At 36.9% G+C, this 25,786-nt stretch overlaps 1 long non-coding RNA gene across 1 annotated transcript in view; it reads left to right on the forward strand.

Annotated features, from left to right (window-relative positions):
• LOC128247118 (uncharacterized) overlaps nt 1-3,853 on the forward strand; it is a 7,570-nt gene extending 3,717 nt beyond the window's left edge. The window contains exon 2 of the long non-coding RNA XR_016237982.1: nt 1,490-3,853. This is a non-coding gene — a long non-coding RNA (uncharacterized LOC128247118). The remainder of the gene's footprint in view (nt 1-1,489) is intronic.
• Nucleotides 3,854-25,786: the final 21,933 nt, after the last annotated feature.

Genomic DNA, 25,786 nt, shown 5'->3' on the forward strand with positions numbered 1-25,786 from the left:
GTTCTTTCGTCACACTTCTGTGACCTCATCAGTGGTCTTTTGTTTCCTTCCTTCTTATGTGTGTCTCACCTTGCTAAATATCAGCCATTTTGTGGCTGAAGCAAATTAACACCAAATATACAGTGCGTGTGTTTTTATTGACTAAACTGGCAATATGACCATCCCCAAGTACAACAACATCTCTTTCAACACACGATTTCACATCAAAAATCTTGCAAAACAAATATATATATACATATATATATATATATATATATATATATCAGAGACCAATAGAGTAAGTACCTGGCTTTAAAAAATAAGCACTGGCATTGATTCATTTGACTAAAAAATTCAAGACAGTGCCCCAGCACGGCCACAGTCTAATGATTGAAACAAGTAAAAGAAATATTAGAAAAAAAGCAATATCTAGACATGGGTTCATGGAAATTGCAAATAGACAACTCTGCTTTTACGATGTTGGTATTTGGTTAAAATTATCAAGTGATGTCTAAACAAGGACACACACACACACACACACACACACATCTATGCATATATACATAAGTTTTCTTCTACTTTTCTGAAAGCATATAGAAGGAAAAATAGATGTAGTAAATAATATTTAGTTTTATGGGGTTTTGAAACCGGTGAGTTTAAATTTCTATTAACAACAGCCACCTGCATGTTTAGCAATGAAATAATTCGGGTTTTTCTTTTTTGTGTATGTTAGAAAATTTAGACTGGTCCTGTGATAGGTTTATCTTTAAAATTAGCCTTGCGGTGTTGTATGAACTTTTTAGATTCGTTCTGTGTGTGTTTTTTGTTCATTCTGATGAAGGGGTCATTGCAGTGTTACACTTTAAATGTAATAGAAACGTGGTAATGAGGTCCCAAAATGGCAATAGGCGTGTTTGAATTGATTTTGTGGAACTCTTTTTGCTCCTGGACTCTGACCTACCATGGTTTTAAGAATTGAACTTTTTGGAAGTACTCTTGTGTGAGGGGAGTAAAATAAACTTTTAAAAAATATTTTTAGTGGATTGATATTTTATTTTATCTTAGTTTATTTTGATTTTTTAGTAACATGACCCGCTTTAGAATTTTTATGAATTTTTAGTCGTTTATATTTACTTTTTGATAGGCCATTCTATATTTGTATTTTATTTGCATATATATTTTTACCTTCTGTGTTTTTATGTATATGTATATTTTGATATGTTTAAGAACCATGGTGATATTTATATATGATCAAATGTTTGAGGTATGGTGTTATATATACAGCTGTTAACTCGAATTTGATATTTGTTCTATGATTAATGTTTCTTTATCTTGTCTCATTTACATTTGAGCACTTCTTTTTTGCAGTCCTATAAACCCTTTTGCTTCCATAGAAAGAGATAAAAATTATTTTTTGTCATACATACACACACACACACACACACACACACACACACACATACACATCATCATCATCATTGTTTAATATTCGCTTTCCATTCTCGCACAGGTTGGATGATTTGACTGAGGACTGGTGAACCAGATGGCTGCACTAAGATCCAATCTGATCTGACAGAGTTTCTACAGCTGGATGCCTTTCCTAATACCAACAACTCCAAGAGTGTAGTGGGTGCTTTTACGTGCCACTGGCATGAGGGCCAGTCAGGCGGTACTGGCAATGGCCATGCTCAAATGGTGTTTTTTACGTGCCACCTGCACAGGAGCCAGTCCAGTGGCACTGGCAACGACCTAGCTTGAATGCTTTTTACCTCGTTCAAATGTTTTTTTTTATGCACATACATATGTTTGCATGTGTGTGTGTGTACAATAGCCTTCTTTCAGTTTCCCTCTACCAAATCCACTCACAAAGTCTTGGTCAACCTAGTGCTATAGTAGAAGACATTTATTCCATATGTTGCACAGCTAGACTGTGGTCAGGACCATATGATTTCAAAGTGAACTCTTTAACTTAAACTATGTCTCCTAAAAATTTATATCTTGCAACGCTATTTATTAAAATTGAGATTAAAGGCAAAGTTTATGCATCTGAAGGGGTATATTGGTTAACTGTTTTTGAAATAATCAATCATCATTGTTAGTTTTTTTCACAATTAAAACCTGGATACTCTATGGGGAGACATTAGTCTTTATCATACCAGCTTTCAATAAAGGACTGGTTTTCAAAGAAGAAAATGCTTATCAATAAAGTATCAATTCATGCTCCTTGCCATTGCTTTAACCCTTTTGTTACCATATTTCTGTTGAGATGCTCTGTGTTTCTTCCAATTATTTTAAATATAACAAAGAATTTACTAAAATAACTTAGCTATCATTAACATAAATTGTGCCTAAGGTTTGGTGGAAGATTTTAATTCAAAACTTATGAAAACAAAGCATTTGTACTAGAGAGCCAGAGCCAGTTTTAGCCAGCTTGGTAATGAAAGGGTTAAACCAATGCTTCTCAACTATTTTTTATTTATAGGCCCCTTTGATTCATATTTTATTCGGGTGGCCCTTCATGACCATTTGATGTTTTAAAAAATAATATTATATTTTTATTATTAAATATTATAAGAAATTGCATAAAAAATGTTTTTTAACACCTTGTGTATTGTAGAAGTACAAACAATTTATTGCACAAACATTTTAATGACAAAATTTTATGTGAACCCCCCAAAGGTCGTGTAGACCCTGGTTGAGAACCATTGCTCTAGACAATGGCAGAAAAATAATACAGATCACTATATTCCTTTTTGAATCATCTAGACTGTACTGAGAATGAATAGATAACTTTATCATCTGAATCCTTGTGTTTTGTGTGCACCTCATGAATTATTAAAATCTTTATCTTTTTTTTTTTTTTCAGAATAAAATTAACTAAGAGTAATCTTGCTTTACGATTTTTATGAAAGCACTTAAAAATTTAAAGAGAGTTTATAAGCATAGTAATTAGATACAAATTGAGAATGTAAGTAAAATGCTATTAGATATAATCCCCATATTATTGGGAAGAAAGGCAAAACTTTGTCTCAGCTGTAAAAGTACACAAAGCTTATCTTTTGTTGAAACTTTGATGCTGTTATAATTATTATTGTGAAGAGTAACTACTAATGGTAGAATCTCTTATTATTTTCTTATGTTGAAGAAACCATAGCAATTATAAGGGATGTAGATTTAATCAAGTTTATATTAATGACAAATGAGGTGCAAGTAGAATTTTCTGTACTTTGTATTTCCTGAATCGATTTATAATAACCATTATTATTTATTGTGGTTGTTACACTTGACTTTGCAGTAGAATCTGAAACAGATGCAAATGTTGTAAAAATGGCACTCAGAGACTTAGTATCATCATTATAATTATTTTTATTAATCAGTTCAGCATACCTTTGAATAATGACTCTTTTCCCACATGAATAACAAAAAGATTCTTTTCCAAGACAATTCTGCCGTTTAACCCATGCTAGCATGGAAAGCGGACGTTAAACGATTAAACGATCACAGCAAAAAAAAAAACCCAAAAAAAACAGCATTTATAATCCGTCCTAATCACAACATGATGGAGAAAATCCTGAAAATTATGAGGATCATGTCGTAAGGGTCTAATACCAAATTAACAGAATATGTTGTTGATTGCAAATAATGGCAACTGGCAGTCATCTGAGGCTGTTTTAATGCTAGCAATTGTTATATTGCATCATCTAACTTGAGTTCAGTATTTTCAAGTAAGCTTTGATATATAAACATTCTCTTGTAAACCTTTAATGAGGGCAACCTGTCTACTTTATTCACAATATTCAATGGTGACTACTGCTTTAAAACAACTGTCTCAGCTTATATGTTACGAAGTGTAAATAAATGTTGTGATAGATTCTGATGCTTGAGGCTTATCTGCTGCCAATATGTAATGGACAAAACCAATATTTTGGGCATTTACTTTAGAGAGACTGTTTATTAATGAATGCAGTGAAGGCATTAAATTATGTATATTCATAACTGTTTATTAATAAGAAATTCCTATTTTTCTCTATCATTATGATGTTGCTTAAAAAAAATCTTGAAATGTGTATTAGCAAAGTGACCACTTTACCTGAGCTTACAAATTAGCTGCAATGATATCAAATAATTTTGACTGTAAAAACATGTCCATTATTTTGTGCTTGCCGTTAGCTGAAAGAGTTTGTTTCAGATCGTTTATATATCCTTGTGACTATTACATCACATTTGTATGCAAGATACGTCCTACACTGACAATGTAGAAATCAAGCAGAAGTTATTCCCATAACAACGCTACAACTTCTCGTCTTTTATTGCTTGTCTTAAAAAGGATTTTTCTATCCCTGCTTATCGGCAGTAACAACAGTGGTAGTTGTAATAGTAACAATAGTAATTGTAATAATAATGATGTATTTTTCTAATCTTGTCACAAGGTCAGGAATTTTGAGTGGCTGGGGAAGTCATTTACATCAACCCCTGTGCTCAACTGGTACTTATTTTATCGACCCTGTAAAGAAGAAAGGCAAAGTCAACCTCGGCAGCTTCTGAACTCAGAACAAAAAGCCAGAAAAAATGCCACTAAACAGTATGGTAAAGATTCTGACAGCTCACCATATTATTATTATTATTATTATTATTATCATCATCGTTATTATTATTATTATTATTATTATTATTATTATTATTATTATTATTATTAATAATAATAATAATAATAATAATAAACAATAAGAAGAGTGTGGCTGTTATCAAATGAACAATATTTTGACACTTCGTGTGTCTTCCACAAGTTCAAAATAATCGTTATTGTTTCTTTACTTTCTGGAGGAGTAACATCAATCCTTAAATATTACCAAAATGATATTAATAATAATAATAACAATAATGATGATGATGATGATGATGATGATGATGCAGGTGGTGGTGGTGGTGGTGGTGGTGATTGATGATGATGATGATGATGATGATGATGATGATGATGATGATGATGATAGCCTAAAAACAGAAACAATCACTATAGTAATAGGCGCATTAGGTATGATTAAAAAACATTCAGACAAATACATAACCAAAACACCAGGACTTATGAATATATAAAGTACAGAAAGTAGCACTACTAGGCATCACACACATCCTATGTAAAGCACTTTCAATACTGTGAAAATAACAGCACCAAAACAAACCACAACACATACCCAAGGCACACAAATCTGCACTTGGCAGTGCAGAGAAAGCACATGATAAAAATAAGACTACTGAATAATGATTATGATAAACTCCTTCATATGAATCCATCAAAATGTCTAACAATTTGCTGAATAAATTACTGCATAGAAAAAAATATTTCCAAATATTTTATTTTATCATTCAAGTCTGCTGTCATTCCTGTAGCAATTCTTATTTGACTATCAAGTTAGTGCATGCTTCTTCCTCTCCCCTTACTGCATATACATATGCCTATGGCTAATATTATATTTAAAACTTTACAGACATGCACATATGACAAATTTCACATTTCACAGCAGTTATGTCATTAATGTTTTCCCTGAAGAGATGAGTGATATAAGTAGGGTGAAATTGCTACACTTAGAAATAGAATCTAGACCAAGACATACCTGAAACTTATGCTCCATCTGCATTATAATAATTAAATATTTATGTCCACTGCAAAACCAGTCAATATAATTGCAATAGTAAATTGTATATTTCCAGAAAGTAAATATATTTTCTGAACCAAATGTAATAAAATGCTCCTTGTGTGAAATACTTTCAGAACTTGCTACACATTTAGTTCATCCAATTATGGCTATTTTATTTGCACTTTACATTCATTTTGCCCATGATATTATTATCAATAAAGTTATTGATGCTGGAAGTTTTACAAATTTAGCTGATTCTGAAAAGAGCTTTATAGGAGAATGTACAATCTAAGGCCTAATTCTCAAATCAGTTGACTATTAAATTCTTCCTTAACAATACAATGATTGGGTTTGGTTCCATGTTGTGAATGGATTTTTAGTTAGTATTACACTAAGTTTAATAATTCAGGATCTCTATCTCTGTAGTTTTATTTATATCAAATAAATAACTCATTTGGTATAGGAGTACATTAAAATATTATAACCATTCAGTGTGTTAAGGAAATGTCACCTTGACAAAGACATTCCCATGTATCATTGCCAAGTTCAGAAACACATTTAAAGAGCTTCAGTTTTAACAATTTTTTTATAGTGACTGAGAATTAACTGATTGCTTTATATTATATAAGATAAGGCAGTGATTCCAAATCTTTTTGATTTAGTGGTGTGCTGGAGATTAAATAAAAAGAAACTGATTTGTTTACTTCACATAGAAAGTTTTAAAAAATGATGTTTTAAAGTGAAACGTTAGAAAAAATATATTAGAAAAACTAGTATTTACCTGTTTTATTAATAATGCTTCTGTGTAAAAAAAAATAAAACTATCATAAATAACATGCTTTTCACGACACTCAAATATTAATATACATTTTCTAAAGCCTTAAATTCTATTTTTAAAAATCCATCATGCACCTAGATACTACTTGATAATCATTATTGTGCATTAGCGCACAATAATGCTTCATTTGAGAACTACAGAAATTAGGTGTTGAGTGATTTGTGATAATGTTATTTTAAATATTATAAAGGTGATGAACTGGCAAAATTAGCACACCAGTCAAAATGCTTAGAAGCATTTCTTCTGGTTTTATATTCTGAGTTCAAATTCTGTTGAGGTTGACATTGCCTTTCGTCCTTTCAGGGTTGATAAACTAAGTACCAGTTGAGCACTGGAATCAGTGTAATTGACTAGCCCTCTTCCTCAAAATTTCACGCCTTGTGCCTATAGTAGAAAGAATCATCAAATATTACATTCTGTAAAGTAAAATAAAAAACTTCCAGAATTAAGACAGGTACTACTTGAAAGAAAGGACCCACCTATGCTAATAGAGAATGGAATAGAATGTGCTAAAGCAATAGATACTAAAGAACTGCAAAAGGCCAAAAGCAGTTCACATACACTCCAAACTCTATTTTTATTACAACTCACAACCCAAGTAAAACAAAAACATGCAGCATTATCCATTAGAAAATTCTAAGAATGAATAAATCACTTGAGTCATACAAAATAATCAAATGTAAAAGATGACAAAAATCCACCCTGCATCCAAAAATACTTACCGGTGCAAAACTACCAACTTCACACTCAATTCCAACAGTTCAAAAGTGTAGCCACTCTAATTGTGGAACTAGTACCAATCTTATTGACATACATCATATAAATTTAAATCAGGATAAGTTATTACGGTGAAAAAACAATTTTCTTGTTCTTTAAAAAAATTGCTATATGCCTTCAAATGCATTGGAAGCAGTAAAGAATACAATGAACAAATCAAACACTTTAAAAATGAGATTAACAATTCATCAACAACAAATGCAAGATCCCTGAACTAGAAAAATCCCACTCAGTGCACATTTGGACACATGTACAACAGCCAAATCTCATAAATTCCTAGTCTTTATCTATGTACAGACCAAACACAAATAAATAAAGAGAATTTATTTATTAAAAACTAAAAGTCACGGCAGAACACGCAATAAAACAATCATTAATATTCAATTTGCCATTCACTATGGATGTTATCCATGGTTGTATTTTATATCCCTGCTAATGAAATTGATTCATGTCTCTCCTTTTAAGTTCATTAGTTACACTTTGATTTTGGTCATAGCAACTTTCAGTTGCCTTCATTTCTGAATGTCATATGACATATCTACTGGAATAAAGTTTCGGCACAATCTTCTCACGCAGCTGTCACATGATTATCCTCAACTAATCAATCTCTACTTTAACTGATAGGAAACAGAGCCACATTCTCTCAATAAAGACAAATGCTTTTTAAAACAATGGCTAGGAAAGATACAGTTTGTGACACACCTCCATATTCCGCATAATGTACACTTTTAAAAATCAACAAATGTGAAACCAGTTAAGCATGTATAAATATCCATATTTTAAAATTTAAATATATCTTTATGCATTCTCTGTGCATTTTCAACTTCATTTATTTCTTCTAAACTACTACTTGTTTGGATTAGCAACAATCTATATACATATACATATATATGTGTGTGTTTATATATACATATAAGTATGTATGTATGCATATATATATATCCCCCATGCCAGCATGGAATGAGGATCTTAAACGATGATGAGGATAATATATATATCATCGTCATTGTTTACACAAATACACACACACACATATATATATATAATATATATAATATATATATATATATATGTGTGTGTGTATATGTATATGTATGTATGCATGTATGTATGTATGTGTGTGTGTTTGTATGCGTGTATGTATATGTGTGTGTGTGTGTGTGTGTGTGTGTGTGTGTGTGTGTATGTATTTATATATTTATAGAAATATATGTGCCTGTGTGTGTATGTACCTAGGCATGTGTGTGTAACAATAATGCCAGAGGAAGACCGAGGAAGACCAAAGAAAGCTAAAGACAGGGAAGGAAGTAGTGATGTCATATCTCAGGATATTGGTTTTCACAAACAAGATGACATAGGATCAAGCTTAGTTGAAATTTACTCTATTATAGAAACATCAAACCAGTGCAATCATATGAATATGCTGCTATATCTGCAGCTGCTGCTAATGACAACTATGATAATGATGGTGAGGATGACAATGGCAATGATTAAGAATATGATGATGATGATGATGGCAGCGATGACGACGACAATGACGACAACGATGATGATGATGATGATGATGATGAAATTCATGAATGTTGATGCAGTGGTGATGATGGTAATGATGATGATGATGAGGAGGAGGAGGAAGAGGAGGAGAAGCAGGAGCAGGAGCAGGAGGGATAGCCATGATGACGATGACCATGACAACAATGACATTGATGACGATGATTATAATGATGATGATGATGATGATGACGACCATGACAACAATGACAATGATGATGATGATGATGATGATGATGATGATGATGATGATTATGACGATGATGATGACGATGATGGTGGTGGTGGTGGTGGTGGTGGTGGCGGCGGCGGCAGTAGTGGTGGTGATGTTTTGTTCTGTTTTATACATCATTAATCTCTCTTTTTGCTTTGTCTCAATTTTAGCTGATAATCATTTATAATCTGTTTACCTGTTGAAGTTTATTGTTCTACATTGTTCTGTGTAATTATACTATTTGCAAGATGTGTTATATGTTTCAGGCTTCTTAACTTTTGCTAAAGCTAGGAAACACTGGCCATCTTCTACAGTGTCTTTCATATTACAGTGAACGGCTATATCTTTGCCAGGCATGGCTGTGTGGTAGGAAGCTTGCTTCCAAACCACAAAGTTACAAGTTCAGTCCCACTGCATGGCACTTTGAGCAAATATCTTCTACTAGAGCACCAAGCTGACCAAAGCCTTGTGAGTTGATTTAATAGGCAGAAACTGAAATTAGCCTCCCATATATATCTTCTATCGTTAACTTGTTTCAGTCACTGGACTGTAGCCATACTGGGTAAAAAAAAAGGTAAAGTTACTGACTCATAAGGACTGAAGTTCTATATTTAAGAGATGAGAAATTATGTACATTATTTACATTATTTACATTTGATGGATATTTGTCCTCATCTTGTTTGTTGTTAACACAACATTTCAGCTGATATACCCTCCAGCCTTCATCAGGTGTTTTGGGGAAGTTTCGAACCTGGGTTCTCATTCCTAAGGTCCACTGGTGTCATTATATTCAAGCCAGGTGGTATTAGCTCTGAGACTCTACTTCTACACAGGAAAGTTAGATGGTTTGAAAGACAAGCTAGTTTTTGATGGAGTTTCTCTATATGTCTCCATTGAAGTCTAATGCCGCCTCCACCAAAGCTAATACCACCTGGCTTGAATATAATGACACCAGTGGACCTTAAGAATGAGAACCCAAGTTCGAAATTTCCCCAAGACACCTGATGAAGGCTGGAGGGTATATCAGCTGAAATGTTGTGTCAACAACAAAGAAGATGAGGACAAATATCCGTCAAATGTAAATAATGTTCATAAGGGCTGGTTTCCCAGTGGCGTATATATTCTCCACCTGGACATGACGCCAGTCCATTGCAGGATTACTCATTTTTGTCAGCTGAGTGGACTGGAGCTGTGTGAAATGAAGTGTTTTGCTCAAGAGCACGTGTCACTTGATCCAGGAATCGAAACCACAATCTTGCAATCATGAGTCCAACACCCTAACCACTAAGCCACACCCTCCACGGCCATAGTGGGGCACTGCCTTGAAGGGTTTAATCCTACTAATTAACTCCAGAACTTATTTTTTAAGCCAGGTGCTTATTCTGTCAAACTGCTAAGTTATGAGGACATAACCAAACCAACACCAGTCGTCAAGTACGGTGGAGGTCAAACACAAATACTAAGACACACACATAAACATGTGTGTGTGTGTGCATGTATGGTGTTCTTGAGTAAACCACTTCATCTCACATTGCTCTACACAGTGTGTGTGTGACTTTTCTTTCTCTTCCTTCAAAATTCTTCATATATATATATGTATACATACATATATATATATATACATATATATATATATATATAGAGAGAGAGAGATAGATAGATAGATATACACATATATATATATGTATGCATATATATCATCATCATCATCATCATCGTTTAACGTCCACTTTCCATGCTCGGCCAGCAACACTGGCAGTGACCACACTCAAATGGTGCTTTTTTATGTACCACCAGCACAGGAGCCAGTCAGCAGCTTTGTCAATGATCACGCTTGAATAGTGCTTTGAACGTTCCGCTGGCATGGGTGCCAATCAGGCAGTACTATCATCAGCCATGACAGCGATTTCACTTGCCTCAACAGGTCTTCGCAAACATACTTTATTGTCCAATGATTGAAGGGTACTCTTAAACCGGCTGGTTATACAGCACTGGCATAGGCCACGGTTATGGTCTCACTTGGCTTGCCGGGTCTTCTCAAGCACAGCATATCTTCAAAGGTCTCGGTCACTTGTCATTGCCTCGGTGAGGTCCAATGTTCGAAGATCGTGCTTCACCACCTCATCCCAGATCTTCCTGAGTCTACCTCTGCCGCAGGTTCCCTCAACTGCTAGGATGTGACACATTTTCAAACAGCTGTCCTTATCCATTCGCAACACCATGACCATACCAACATAGTCATCTCTCTTGCACATCACAATACATACATACATATATATATATGTGTGTGTGTGTGTGTGTGTGTGTGTGTGTGTGTGTGTGTGTGTGTGTGTATATGAATATTTATATATATATGCATATATATAGACATATACATATATATACATATATACATATACATATACATATATATGTATATGCATAGAATGAATGGGAGAAAGAGAGCCTGCCGTATGTCGACCCAACAGAGGGACCAGCTATCCGAGTTGACAGTACCAGGGTAGATAAAGCAATTAAGAGTATGAAGATAGGGAAAGCCCCCGGCCCATCAGGAATCACTGCAGAGATGCTCAAAATATCTGGCAGTGTTGGCTACAGCCTAGTCACCCGTATTACGAACCAGGTGATACACGAAGGAGTCATACCCAATGACTGGTGTAGCAGCACCATAGTAAACTGCTACAAAGGTAAATGTAACGCTTTAGACACTAATAATTACAGAGGCATCAAGCTGTTAGATCAGGTTATGAAAGTTACGGAGAGGGTCATAGCCCAACTAATTAGGGAGCAAATCAATTTAGATGAGATGCAGTTTGGGTTCATGCCAGGTAAAAGCACCACTGATGCCATATTTCTAGTGAGACAGCTGCAGGAGAAATATCTAGCCAAGGATAAACCTCTGTACCTGGCCTTCGTTGACATGGAGAAAGCCTTTGACAGGGTCCCCCGATCCCTTATCTGGTGGTCAATGAGGAAACTTGGGATAGAAGAATGGTTAGTGAGAGCTGTGCGAGCCATGTACAGAGATGCTGTCAGTAAGGTGAAGGTTGGAAATGAGTACAGTAATGAATTCCGGGTAGAGGTAGGGGTCCACCAAGGTTCCGTCCTCAGCCCCCTCCTATTTATCATAGTCCTCCAGGCGATCACAGAGGAATTCAAGACAGGTTGCCCCTGGGAGCTCCTCTATGCTGATGACCTTGCACTAATTGCCAGTCACTATCAGAACTAGAGGAGAAGTTTAAGGTGTGGAAGCAAGGACTAGAATCGAAGGGCCTTAGAGTCAACCTAGCAAAAACCAAAATCCTAATAAGTAGGAAGGTAGATAAAACACAACCCCCTTCAGGTAGATGGCCCTGCTCAGTATGCAGTAAAGGAGTAAGTAGTAACTCTATAAGATGTACCTGGTGCAAGCTATGTACACATAAGAGATGCAACAATATCAAAGGCAGATTAACTACAAAGTTAGTCTTTGTATGTGGCAGATGTTCAGGTGCAATAAACACTGTAAACAAACAGGAAACAACTTCTATCTCATTCCAGGGAGAAAAACTAGAGGTAGTTGATAGCTTCCGCTATCTGGGTGACCAAGTTAGTAGTGGGGGTGGGTGCGCTGAAAGTGTAACTGCTAGAATAAGAATAGCCTGGGCCAAGTTTAGAGAGCTCTTACCTCTGCTGGCGACAAAGGGACTCTCACTCAAGGTAAAAGGCAGACTGTATGACGCATGTGTACGAACAGCCATGCTACATGGCAGTGAAACATGGGTTGTGACTGCTGAGAACATGCGTAAGCTCGCAAGGAATGAAGCCAGTATGCTCCGCTGGATGTGTAATGTAAATGTGCATACCCGTCAGAGTGTAAGTATCTTGAGAGAAAAGCTGAACATGAGAAGCGTCAGTAGTGGTGTGTAAGAGAGACGATTGCGCTGGTTTGGACATGTGGTGAGAATGAATGAGGATAGCTGCGTGAAAAAGTGCCACTCCCTAACAGTTGAGGGAACCCGTGGAAGAGGTAGGCCCAGGAAGACCTGGGCTGAGGTGGTGAGGCAAGACCTTCGAACATTGGGCCTCACCGAGGCGATGACTACAGACCGATACCTTTGGAAATGTGCTGTGCGTGAGAAGATCCGGCAAGCCAAGTGAGATCGTTGCCAGTGCCCCTGGACTGGCTCTTGTGCGGGTGGCACATAAGATGTACCATCCTGAGCGTGACCGTTGCCAGTACCGCCTGACTGGCCTTGTAGGGTTTTCGAGTGAGATCGTTGCCAGTGCCCCTGGACTGGCTCGTGTGCGGGTGGCACATAAAAGACACCATTTCGAGCGTGGCCGTTTTCGTGCAGGTGACACGTAAAAGCACCCACTACACTCTCTGAGTGGTTGGCGTTAGGAAGGGCATCCAGCTGTAGAAACTCTGCCAAATTAGATTGGAGCCTGGTGTAGCCATCCGGTTGCACCAGTCCTCAGTCAAATCGTCCAACCCATGCTAGCATGGAAAGCGGACGTTAAACGATGATGATGATGATGATATATATATATATATATATATATATACACATATGTATATATATATATATATATATATATATATATATATACACACACACACACACACTTCCCTGCCACTGCTTTACAACTGGATTTGATTCATTTACATGACTATAACATAGCAGTTTGATAAAGAAACTGATAAAATGATTACAAATGAGTACCAAACTTAAAATAAAAAGAATAAGTACTTGAGCTGAATTGTTTGACTAAACACTTGAAGGCAGTGCCTCAGCTTGGCCACAGTCCACTGACTGAAGCAAGTAAATGATAAAGGAATAAATAAACAAATAATCAAACAAATTAGAAATTGGAAAGAAACAAATTAGACATTTCGTTAACCATTACATGTAGAAAGAATAAACCATGAAAATCAAGATTTTAAAGCCAGTAGCCAGGAAAACAGGTGGTGGTGGTGGTGCTGGCAGTGGTGGCAACCATGGCAGTGGCGGCAGTAATGATGATGGTGATGGTGGTGGCAGTGTCAGTGGTGGTAGTGGAAATGATAGGAGCTCTTTGATTTAGGGGACGTTGACATAAATTGCACAAAGGTGTCTTGCCAATTAGAACTCTTGCAGAGCTCATTGTCGACTGTGCAAGTCATACAAGCAAGAAATTTAATAAAGGCAACTTCCTTTTATAGAACTACTTACTCAACCCAGATTGGCAATATACCAACATGATAATGCTTCTGCTTATTCTGACAAATTAGTCAAAATTAGGATGTCGTTTTTAAACTCTATTGAAAATTTATGGTGGCAGCTCTATTGAATTGCAGCTGAATTGAAGAGCTCTTCTAAAAATGCAGGTAATTTTTATTTGAAATAGTTCAGGAAGAATGGTAGGAATTAAGGTATACATTATTGAAAACACTTGCTGCTAGTATGATTATAAGATTTGAAAAAAAAGGATTATCGATAGAATTGAATAGAAGCATTGATAATTAAATTTTCGTTTATGAAGAAACATTATTTCTGATTCTATTTTAAATTCTGAATACAATAAATGATTTGCTTTCAACAATTCTCACAAAAAGAAAAACAAATGGACATTTAATTTTTTTTTTTAATGAAGAATTTTGAAGGAAGAGAAAGAAAAGTCACACATGCACACACACACATACACGCACACATACACACACACCTACATGCAACATACGCACATGTACGTACATATATATATATACACACATATATATATGCACACACATATATATACACACGCATTTGTAGGTTTGTATATTATAATATATACCCAGTCATGGCAGTGTGTATAGTTAAGAAGTTTATTATGCAGTCATATGGATTCATATTCTCTCCCACTGTGAGACACCATGAACAAGTGTCTTCTACTAAAACACTGAGCAAACTAAAGCTTTATAAGTGGATTTAGTAGACAGAAACTCAAAGAAGCCTCTTGTGCAGGTGTGTGTGTGTGCACGAGAGTGTATGTGTGTGTATGTGTGTGTGCATGTGTTTGTGTGTGTGAATGCTTATGTGTGTTTGTGTGTGTCTGTGTGTGTCTGTGTGTGTGAATGCTTACATGTGTGTATATGAATGCTTATGTGTGTCAGTTTATTTGTGTGTGTGTGAGTATGAAGGCTTGTGTGTGTGTGTGTGAGTATGAAGGCTTGTGTGTGTGTGTGTGTGTCTGCATGTTGGTGGGCGGGGGCTGCTTGCTTGCATACATTTATGCCTCTCTGAAAAATCATTGATCTACTACTGATGACGTCATTTCTCATGTTCAGCAAATCTCTTTTTGCCGTTTCATCTTCAAAGAAGTGTGAAATGAGCATGCCCTAACATGAAAAAGAGATATAAGGGTTGGTGACAAGAAGGGAGCCCAGCTTTAAAACAATATCACAATAACATATTTGTCTAACTCATGCTGGCACGGAAAACAGACAAATAAAGGAAATTATATACACACGCATACATGTGTGTGTGTGTGCGTGAGTGTGTGTGTGTGTGTGTGTGTGTGTTTGTATGTGTAAACAATCGTTGGCAGATTATCCAAAAATTTCATACATGGTAGATGCACTGGGAAAGTTCGTACTAACACACTGGAAATTGAGTCTCTTAAATGCCCAGACAGCTCACTAGAATTACAGTTCTGTATTTAAGCCCATGGGTATATGGCGTAGTGGTTAAGAGCACGGGCTACTAACCCCAAGATTCCGAGTTCAATTCCAGGCAGTTACCTGAATAATAATAATAATAATAATAATAATAATAATAACATTGAAAAATACCTTAGGAATGAGAACCCAGGTTCGAAATTTCCTCCAAGACACCTGATGAAGGCTGGAGGGTATATCAGCCGAAAAGTTGTGTTAACAACAAACAAGAAGAGGGCAAATATTCATCACATGTAAATAATGTAAATAATGTAAATAATGTCACTAGAATTAGTTGATAGCTTTTGCTACTTGTGGAATGTAATTTACAAGAGAGATGGCTACACCAAAAGCATAGTAACCAGCATATGAATGGGCTGGAAAAAGTTCAATCAGTTACTACAGCTGTTGACAATAAAGGTTTTTTCTCTCAGAGAGAAAGGCAGATTGTATGATACTTGTATTAGAATTGTAATGCTGCATGGTTGTGAAACATGGAGCTTGAATGCAGAGGACAAGAAAAGACTTGAGAGAAATGAAACTGGCATGCTCCGTTGGATGTGCAATGTAAGTGCATGGACATCATAGGATAAATGCTCAAAGAGAAAAGTTGGACATAAGAAGCATCAGATGTGGTGTGCAAGAGAGATGACTGCGCTGGTATGGTCATGTGATGTGTATGGATGAGGACAGCTGTGTGAAGAAGTGTCACACCCTAACAGTGGAGGGAACCTGTGAAAGAGATAGACCCAGGAAGATATGGGATGAAGTGGTGAAGCACAACTTTTAAATGTTGGGCCTCACAGAGGTTAATGACAAGTGACTGAGACCTTTGGAAATAGGCTGTGCTTGAGAGGACACAGCAAGCCAAGTGAAATCATAGTCATGGTCGATGCTGGTGTCACATAACTGGCCCATTTAAAAGCACTCTTCAATCGTTGGGCAATATGCCATGCTTGTGAAGACCTGTTGAACTGAGTGAAACCGTAGTTGTGGCCAATGCCAGTGTCGCCTGACTGGCACCCATGTTGGTGGCAAGTAAAAAGCACCATTCAAGTATGGCTGATGCCAGTGCTGCCTGACTTGCACTTCATGTTGTTTACCCAGTTGATGACGTCCTGTACCCATATATGCATACATATATATATATATATATATATATATATCATCATCATCATCATCATCATCATCATCATCGTTTAATGTCTGCTTTCCATGCTAGCATGGAATATATATATATATATATATATATATATATATATATATATATATATAATATTGTATAATATGAATAATATATATATATATAGACACACACATGTGTATGTATGTGTGTGTATGTATGTGTGTGTATGTATGTGTGTATGTATGTGTGAATGCATATGCTTGTGTCTCCTTGTCTTGATGTTTTGTGATGGATATAAATGAGTGTTACTGTCATATAAGCAGTAGCCTTCATTTCCAGTCTTCCACAAAAACTTGTCTATTTGTAAGAAATCTCTTTCAACAAATTCTGTCTGGCTTATGCAATTATAGAAAAGGGAAAAGTGAAACAATGATAATGTTGATTTCTTATATATACTCTTTTACTCTTTTACTCTTTTACTCTTTTACTTGTTTCAGTCTTTTGACTGTGGCCATGCTGGAGCACCGCCTTTAGTCGAGCAAATCGACCCCAGGACTTATTCTTTGGAAGCCTAGTACTTATTCTATCAGTCTCTTTTGCTGAACTGCTAAGTTACAGGGACGCAAACACACCAGCATCGGTTGTCAAGCGATGTTGGGGGGACAAACACACACACACACACACACACACACACACACACACACACACACACACACACACACATATATATATATATACATATATACGATGGGCTTCTTTCAGTTTCCGTCTACCAAATCCACTCACAAGGCTTTGGTCGGCCCGAGGCTATAGTAAAAGACACTTGCCCAAGATGCCACACAGTGGGACTGAACCTGGAATCATGTGGTTGGTAAGCAAGCTACTTACCACACAGCCACTCATCTGTATATATATATCTAAACGGCCCATAGATGAAACTTGTGCATCCATTGAACTTTGTCTCTAATTTTAGTATGTCCATTTAAGGTTGTAAAATGACTGACTTTCTACTTTCCACATGCTTCGTGTTCTAATTTGATATCTTTAGTCCTTATAACATATCCTATGAACTTATAATTTACTCTATCCTATTTCATATCAAAGACTTCTATTTTAAAATGCCTATGTATTTATAAATGTTTTTATATATTTTTAAATATCTAAGTGTTTTTAAATATTCTATGTGCTTGTATTCTGACCTCTAAATTTTTATTTCTATATAGTATATCGTGTGAACTTATAACTCACTATGTTTTGTATAATATCAACGTTTATCTTATTATGTGTATATTTTGTACTTATTTTACTTATATATTTTTTAAAATGCCTATGTATTTATTAATTTTTTATCTTATTATGTGTATATTTTGTACTTATTTTACTTATATATTTTTTAAAATGCCTATGTATTTATTAATTTTTTAAAATATTTTTAGACATTTGTGGGCTTATAAAAATGTGTATATGTCTATATGCTTGTATCTTATTAATACTGTTATATTGAGCTTTATGCTGCTTTATTAATGTCGAAGTAAGTGTGCATATATATTGTATATTCTGCCGGATAATAGGTCATGTCCCTCTAGTTTTCCGCTCGTATTGCCTCCACTCAAATTATAAATTGGAACTTAGCTCAACTTGAGCACTTCGAGTCTAGCCTGTCTATGAGTATTGTTAATTAATAACAATATCTATGAAAAAATATAATCTATATATATATATATATATGTATATATATATATATATATATATATATATATATCTGTAAAAATATGTGACACTTATTCGGTAGCCATGATAAAACTCCGAGTTTCGGATACCGAGGTTTTGGAGTTTTATCATGGCTACCAAATAAGTGTCACATATTTTTACAGATAAATTCCTCTATTTGCATAATATCAAGGTCTCTTTCTTTCTTTTGTTGTCCTTTCTATCAATATATATATATATATATATATATATATTATATACAGGTGCAGGAGTGACTGTGTGGTATTGTTTACCAACCACATCGTTCCGGGTTCCTTCCCACTGCGTGGCACCTTGGGCAAGTGTCTTCTACTATAGCCTCGGGCTGACCAAAGCCTTGTGAGTGGATTTGGTAGATGGAAACTGAAAGAAGCCTGTCATATATATGTATATATATATATATATATATATATATATATATATATATATATATATATATATATATTTCCGTTCTGCCGGCCACTCCTTGCGGCAACACCTGTCTGTGTTTGGATTGTCCATGCACAGGGGCCATCCGGACTCCCGTTTGCGCCGTGAACAGGGATTAATCTTCTATCTTCGCTCCTTTGCGCCACATGGGCTCAACTCCCCTCCACTCTTCATCTAACCCCCTCCTCCTGTCTCTCTCCCCCACCCTCCCTCCTACCACCCATCTCTCCCCTCCCCCACCTCCTGCTCCGACTCCTACTTCTTTGTACGTCTCTTCACCTCTCTTCATACTTCTCTCCACTCCCACTTCTCTTCACCCCTACTCTTTCTCTCCTCTCTCTTACTCTCTCGCACTCTCTTCTCTCGTACTCCCCCCTCTCTCACTCTTACTCTCTACACTCTTACTCTCCTACTCTTTCACTCCTCTTTCTCTCCTCTCTCTTACTCTCTCTCACTCTCTTCTCTCGTACTCCCCCCTCCCCCCTCTCCCGTACTCCCCCCTCTCTCACTCTTACTCTCTACACTCTTACTCTCCTACTCTCTACACTCTTACTCTCTTACTCTCTCACCCTTACTCTCTCACTCTCTTCCCCTCTCTCTCACTCTCTTTCTCTTCCTTTCTTCTTCCCCCCCCCCATACCCCTCTTCCCTCTCTCTCACTCTCTTTCTCTTCCTCTCTTTCTCCCCCCATACCCACCTTCCCCTCTTTCTCCCCCCATACCCACCTTCCCCTCTTTCTCCCCCCATACCCACCTTCCCCCTCTCTCAATCCCCCTTCCCTCTCTTATACCCACCCTCTCTCCTCTCTTCCTCTCCCCTCCCATACCCATCTTCCCCCTCTCTTACATCGACCTTCCCCTTCTCCCTCCTCGTCAACACCCCCTCATAAGCTCATCCCACCACACCCCAACACACTCCTACTCTACCTTCCCACTCCACCCCATCCAATTCCTTACACCCACCACCCACCCCTACCCACATACCCCACCCTACCCACAAACCCCATACCTCTACCCCACACTCCACCCATGCCTTCCCCACCTCCCAACACCCTCACATCACACCACACCAATACCCTTGCATCACACCACGCACACCACACCAATACCCTCGCATCACACCACGCATACACTACAACTGACGAACTACTTTCTCCCTTTCTCCCTTCCCCCATTTTCACACTACATACGTCAAGATCACCAGCAGTCTACCTCCCACACACAGCCCCTCGTTCCCGATCACCGTTCGTTATCTCCCCCTTTCTTAGCTCTCCTGAAATAAGAATTTCTAACTTCCGGTCAGTCATTGTTATGATCGGCCATTATTATGATTGACCGTTGACTGAACACTATTCAATTTTTTTTCTCCGTGTTTTTCTCCTTGTCTCCGTATTCTTTCTGTTGAAGAGCGTAGCTCGAAACGTCAAAGACTTTCCGTATTCCCGAGCGTCATACTAATATATACTTTTGTTATTTACACCACCTGTCCTCGTCTGTTGTTATTTTTTGTATATTCTCCCACATATAATACACGCTCACGTGGTCGCACCAGCTAATCCTGTCTCCTCTCATCACACACTACCAACTTTTGGATTCTACCTTCTTTCCTTCTGGATCTGGACTGTTTGATTCTGAACTTTATACCCTCCGGCTGCACCTCTCCTACCCACGGATTTACACTGGACCCATCTTCTGATTGGAAATCGCTTCAATATACCACGACGTCTAAAAAACTTTTGAACTTTTCCACTTTTGTAAACCTCCTTTATCATCCTTTTTTACCTTACTTTCCTTCACCTACCGTCTCTTCGTACTCTGGATGTTCCTAATCTGTCTTCTCTAATCTGCACCTATTACTTTGTATTCTTCTCCCTCCCTTTCTTTTCTCCTCTCGTTTCTTCTCTCCCTGTCACCCCATTTCTCCCTATTGTCCCATCTTCCTTTTTGCTTTGTTTTTTTCTCCCACCTCGCATATATTTTCTTCTCACAACCCCTTTTTCGTTTTTTCTCCTCATGCCTTTATTTTTTTTCCCCCACACCTGTTAAAAAAGTTTTTTTTCCAGTTTTTTCCCCCCCTTTTTTTCTTTTTTTTCCTTTTTTTCCACGTCCAATTTTCTCATCACGCTTGTTTTTTTTCCACCACACCTTTTGTAATTCTCCTTCCCACGTCTAATTTTCTTTTCTCTCTCGTTCCATCATGCCTGACTACAAATCTTTCCAACTCACTCTCCACAACCGCCTAAAACTATACCTCCGCACACTTCCCTCTCTATACTTTCAACCTACTATACGACTCTCCTTACTTATATTCAAGAAGACTCGTTTCTCTAGTCATATTACGTTTCTCAGTCGCTGCTTACATCACCGCCTCATCCCTAAGGGTTTCCGCCTCCATTTCCACCCCACTCTCCACTCCTCTACCACCATTCTACCCATACTCCGCACCACATCCTACCGCCTTATGCGGGCCACCATTCGCTCCAATCTCTCTAAAATCCACACTATCGACCGCCTTCTTCCTCCAGCCTTTTCCATATTTTTCTCCTCTCTGTCACCCTCCCATGCTCACAATACATTGCGCTTTATCATTCAACTTAATCATCTCTTTCATACATTTCTTACCGACACTAAGCTCCGCAAACTTCACTCACTCCTCCATTCCTCTACACCCGATGCCACTACCCCAACCCCTCCACCACCCTTCTCCCTCCCAAGAATTGTCCACTACAGCTTCATCTGACCAAAGCCTTGTGAATGAATTTGGTAGGCAGAAAATGAAATAAGCCTGTCATATTGACAGTTAAATAGATGTTTGTGTGTGTGTGTGTCTGTTTTTGTCCACTTGACAAGCAGTGTTGGTGTGTTTACATCCCCATAACTTAGATTTTCCTGATTATTTGGAACAAGATTTTACACTTATGGGTTTTTTCTTAGTCTCACTCACCTTTTATTATTATTATTATTATTATTATTATTATTATTATTATTATTATTATTATTATTATTATTATTCAGTAGTTTTATTTTTATAACGTGCTTTCACTTCACTACCGAGCGCAGCTCTGTGCGCCTTGGGTATGTACTGTGGTTTGCTGTGGTACTCTTATGTTTACTGTATTGAAAGTGTTTTGCGTAGAATGTGTGCAGTACCCAGTAGTGCAATTTTCTGTATGTTATATATATTTGTAAGTCCTGCTATTTTTGTTATGTATTTGTCTGAATATTTTTTTATTATACCTAAGGCACCTACTATGATAGGAATTGTTTCTGTTTTTAGATTCCACATTCGAGTTATCTCTATTTCCAGGTCTTTGTATTTTGAAAGTTTTTCCATTTCTTTTAGAGAAACGTTGTCATCTGCTGGTATTGATACATCAATTAGAAAGCATTTTTTTTCTTCATGATCTTTGACAACTATATCTGGTCTATTTGCCTTAATTTCTCTATCTGTGTGTATTGGCATATCCCAGAGTATGGTTGCTTTCTCGTTTTCTGTGACCTTTTCTGGTGTGTGTTTATACCATCTTTTTTCTGTTGTTATTCCATAATGTTGGCATAGCTTCCAGTGTATATAGGTCCCAGCTCTGTCGTGTCTGTGAATATATTCCTTCTTAGCCAGGACTGGGCAGCCAGAGATAATATGATTTATTGTTTCTTGTCGATCTCCACATATTCTGCAGTTACTTGTTATATTTCTTTTCATTATGTGTTTTTGGTAATTTCTGGTGGGGAGGCTTTGGTCTTGTGCAGCAATTAAAAATCCTTCAGTCTCTGCTTTGAGTCCTGAGCTTCTCAGCCATTGCTGGGATTTTTCTCTGTCTATTTCTTTCGCATTTAGTTTAGCCCAGTATTTACCATGTAGGGGCTTTTCTTGCCATCGTTTTATCATGGTCCGTTGCTGTTCTAGTTTTAGTTTGGATTTCATTTGTTTTATAGCTTTTGTTGTTTCTTCTTCTTCTTCTTCGTATTTGTTAGGTAGATTGATTTCTTGTTTGTATTTGTCACCTTCCTTAAATACTGAAAACAGTTTTTTGTTTTGCTCGTGTTTTGTGGCTATTTGTATTAGTTTCCCTTGCTTCTGGAGTAGGTATTTTTGCAGTCCTATGGTGGTTATTTTATAATAGTTTTCTAGCTGTATAAGACCCCTGCCACCTTCTGTGCGTTGTATATATAGCCTTTCTATGTCAGATTTTGGGTGGTGCATCCTATATCCTGTCATTATTTTTCTTGTTTTCCTGTCTATTTTACATAGTTCGTTTAGTGTCCAGTTAAGGATGTTGTAGCTGTAGCTTATAACTGGGACAGCTAAAGTGTTGATACCCATTATCTTGTTTTTAGCATTGAGCTCTGTTTTTAGTATTGATCTAACTCGTCTATAGTACTCTTTCTTTATTTTTTCTTTCATTTGTGTATGTTGTATCCTATCTAGTTCATTGACTCCTAAACACTTATATGGTTGGCTTTCGTCTAGTTCTCTTATTTCATTGGCTTTATCTAGTGTTATATTGCTACTTTTAACTAATTTTCCTCTTTTCAGGGTTGCTTTGGCACATTTTTCTAATCCGAATTTCATTTCTATTTCCTTGGTAAAGCCGTGTACTGTCTGTAGTAGTGTTTCTAGCTCTTTGTCGTTTTTTGCATATAATTTTAGGTCATCCATATATAGAAGGTGGCTGACTGTTTTTCCATAGCATTTGTAACCGCATCCAGTTCTTCTTATTATTATTCTTATTATTATTATTATTATTATTATTATTATTATTATTATTATTATTATTACTATTATCATTATTATTATTATCATTATTATTGTTATTGTTGTTGTTGATGTTGTTGTTGTTAAGGCAGTGAGCTGGTAGAATCATTAGCACACCGGGCGAAATGCTTAACATCAGCCATTAAGTTCTGAGTTCAAATTCTGCTGAGGTCGACTTTGCCTTTCATCCTTTCGGGGTTGATAAATTAAGTATTAGTGAGACACTGGGGTTAATGTGATTGACTGTCCCCCTCTCCACAAAATCCAGGACTTGTGCCTATAGTAGAAAGGATTATTATTATTATTATTATTATTATTATTATTATTATTATTATTATTATTATTATTATTATTATTATTATTCAGGCAGTGAGCTGGCAGAATCATTAACATCCTGGACAAAATGCTTAGTGGTATTTCTTCCATCAATGCATTTTGAGTTCAAATTCCGCTGAGGTTGACTTTGCCTTTCATACTTTCAAGGTCGATAAATTAAGTACCAGTGAAACATTGAGGCCAATGTAATCAAAATGTCCCCTTCCCTAAGTTTCAGGCCTTGTGCCTTTAGTAGAAAGGATTATTATTATTATTATTGGATTGGAGCCTGGTGCAGCCTTTTGGCTTGCCAGCCCTCAGTCAAACCATCCAACCCATGCCAGCATGGTAAGCAGACATTAAATGATGATGATGATGATGATTGGTTAGTCAGGATTGAAGGCAATGCCCATAACCCTTCTCAAGGCCTCTAAGATGGACATGAAGATATGTTAAGGACAGTGGAAGGTGTCTTCAAACTGGAGGAATAGTCCAGATGTTTGCAATCTAGTGGAATCTGCTGAAAGCACACAAGAATCAGAATGTGATGTTAAACTAGGTGAAAAATTAGTAAGCCACAGCAAGATTTGAAGTCAGAATGCAGAATATTGTTCAATGCCTTGGAGTTTTTGCCAGTCCCCCACCATAGCATGGCACGTTATTTTTTTTTTTTTACTCCAAAAGTGATCTCAATGGGATTTGAATTCAGAGGTGGAATATATATCACAAGCTCTAATGACTTCACCAATTTACCACTGCAATTATTTAAATGAAGGCAGGTCCTATATTTAAGAGATGAGGAATTATGTACATTATTTACATTATTTTCATTTGACAGATATTTGTCCTCATCTTGTTTGTTGATAACACAATGTTTCGGCTGATATACCCTCCAGCCTTCATGAGGTGTCTTGGGGAATGAGAACCCAGGTTCAAAATTTCCCCAAGACACCTGATGAAGGCTGGAGGGTATATCAGCCGAAACGTTGTGTTAACAACAAACAAGATGAGGACAAATATCCGTCAAATGTAAATAATGTAAATAATAAAATATAGGCGCAGGAGTGGTTGTGTGGTAAGTAGCTTGCTTACCAACGACATGGTTCTGGGTTCAGTCCCACTTCATGGCATCTTGGGCAAGTGTCTTCTACTATAGCCTCAGCCCGACCAAATCTTTGTGAGTGGATTTGCTAGACGGAAACTGAAAGAAGCCCGTCGTATATATGTATATATATATATGTGTGTGTGTACGTTTGTGTGTCTGTGTTTGTCCCCCCAACATTGCTTGACAACCGATGCTGGTGTGTTTATGCCCCCGTCACTTAGCGGTTTGGCAAAAGAGACCAATAGAATAAGTACTAGGCTTACAAAGAATAAATCCCGGGGTCGATTTGCTCAACTAAAGGCGGTGCTCCAGCATGGCCGCAGTCAAATGACTGAAACAAGTAAAAGAGTAAAGAGAGTAAATGAAGGTAAGTCATTAGTTAATGCTAAAGGCAGCAGAGTCTGTCTGCAACACAAGCCAACCCTGATCCTTAAATATACTTATGTTTTCACATTTACTGCTGCAAGTATCATTCTGTAAGACATCAACTTCCTGTGGATCTGCAACAGAAATTTAATTTCTGGCATATTTTTCTGTAACCAATGCCTTCAGGATGTACATCAACACTACTAACCTCTTTTTGTTGAGGTGAAGTGATTCCTATTTTGAAGACAACAGGACTAATAATCAATTGGCAGACACTTCTGATTTTTG

The sequence above is a fragment of the Octopus bimaculoides genome, chromosome 2 (genome assembly GCF_046866305.1).
Source record: "Octopus bimaculoides isolate indiv1 chromosome 2, ASM4686630v1, whole genome shotgun sequence".
In the NCBI taxonomy this organism is placed as follows: domain Eukaryota; kingdom Metazoa; phylum Mollusca; class Cephalopoda; order Octopoda; family Octopodidae; genus Octopus; species Octopus bimaculoides.